Raw genomic sequence first — 1,748 nt, forward strand, 5'->3', positions numbered from 1 at the left:
ATGGTGGTGGTCTCATAGAATCATAATTGGAGCTGTAAAATTCCTGTTGCCTAGTGAAGTTGTAGCCATCATAAAGTCATGGTGCAACGTATTCATCACATGTTTCTGGTGATGCTGGGGGAAACAAGCCTACTGTGCTGCCAGGGGTATAACAGTATAGCATATACAGTTATGTATGCCACATAAGACTTGCTAATACGTATTTCTTCTACTATGCTTTTTAATCATTATTTTAGTGTACTCCTACCTATTAAAAACAAAACTGGTGCTGCATGGAGTTGCTTGGAAGTTGGCGGCACGGGACTGAAGGCTAGCAGACGGAGCGATCATGTCGCACAAGCACATTTACTATTCTGACAAATCTGACGACGAGGAGTTTGAGTATCGGCGTGTCATGCCAGCCAAGGACATAGCCAAGCTAGTCCCTAAAACCCATTTGATGTCTGAATCTGAATAGAGGACTCTTGGCATTCAGCAGAGTCAGGGATGGATCCATTATATGATTCTTGAACCAGAACCTCACATCTTACTGTTCCAGCACACACCACCCAAGAAGCCAAAAGAATGAAGCTGGCAAGCCACTTTTCAGCCACAAGCTTTATACAGCTGTCCTTACTGCCTAACATCCTTCTGATAACATTATTATGTTGCCTTCTTGTTTCTCACTTTGATATTTAAAAGATGTTCAATACACTGTTCGAATGTGCTGGTAAATGCTTTGCTTTTTGAATATCCACCCTCATAGCCCAGCCAGATGAGTGCTCAGTAGACCCACAGCCTCTGCTGAATGTGATGCCAAAAGCCACGGTGTGCTCTGTATCCAGAACACACTTGGTAGATGGAGGAAGCATCTGAGATTAAGCCCATGGCTGCTGCAGGGATCGTGTGACCTTACTGCTTTTGTTTTTTCCTGCCGGATGTTGTATGTATAGTGACTTGCGGATTTATGTTTCAGTGTACTAGAAATTTTCCATTTTATTCAAGAAATCTGTTCATGTTAAAAGCCTTGATTAAAGAGAAAGTTTTTATTAAAAAAAAAAAAAAAAAAAAACCAACCTAACTGTGAAACAGCTTCAGGCAGGTGCTTCAGGAGGCATACCTGAAGAAAACATTGTTATCATAGGAGATGACAGCTCCCTGTGTGCTCTTACCCCTGAAAACCTTCCAGTAAGACAAGACATGGAGGCGAAGGACAGTGAGCCTGATGGCCCTGACACCCTGTAGGCCTAGGCTAATGTGTGTGCTATGTCTTCATTTTTCACAAAGAAGTTTAAAATGAAAAAAAATTAAAGAATGAAGTCATGTCTTCTGCAGCAACATGGATGGAGCTTGGAGCCATTAACCCAAGTAAACTAACCTAGAAACAGAAAGCCAAATGCCGCATGTTCTCACTCCTAAGTGGGAGCTAATCAATAAGTACACATGGAAATAAAGGTGAAAATTATAGAAACAGGGGACCCCCAAGAGGGGGAAGGTGGGTAAGGAGCAGAGATTGAAAAAGTACCACTTGAGTACAATGCTCACTATTTGGGTAATAGGTACACTAGAAGTTTAAACCACACCAGTACACATATACCCATGGAACAAGCATGCACAGGTACTCCCTCAATCTATAATAAAATTTAAAAAATCAATAGAAAAGAGCTTGTAGAATAAGGATATACATAAAGAAAATATTTTTGTATAGCTATACAATGTGTTTGTGTTTTAAGCTTTATTATTGCAAAGGAGTAAAGGGCTTTTTTTTT

The 1,748-nt window shown here is 40.5% G+C and overlaps 1 pseudogene; it reads left to right on the forward strand.

Moving 5' to 3' along the window:
* Positions 1-294: 294 nt before the first annotated feature.
* LOC116565106 lies at positions 295-568 on the forward strand (annotated as a pseudogene).
* The last annotated feature ends 1,180 nt before the right edge of the window (positions 569-1,748 follow it).

This window comes from Sapajus apella, unplaced genomic scaffold, assembly GCF_009761245.1.
Source record: "Sapajus apella isolate SASKATOON/1434 unplaced genomic scaffold, GSC_monkey_1.0 scaffold39, whole genome shotgun sequence".
Taxonomy (NCBI): domain Eukaryota; kingdom Metazoa; phylum Chordata; class Mammalia; order Primates; family Cebidae; genus Sapajus; species Sapajus apella.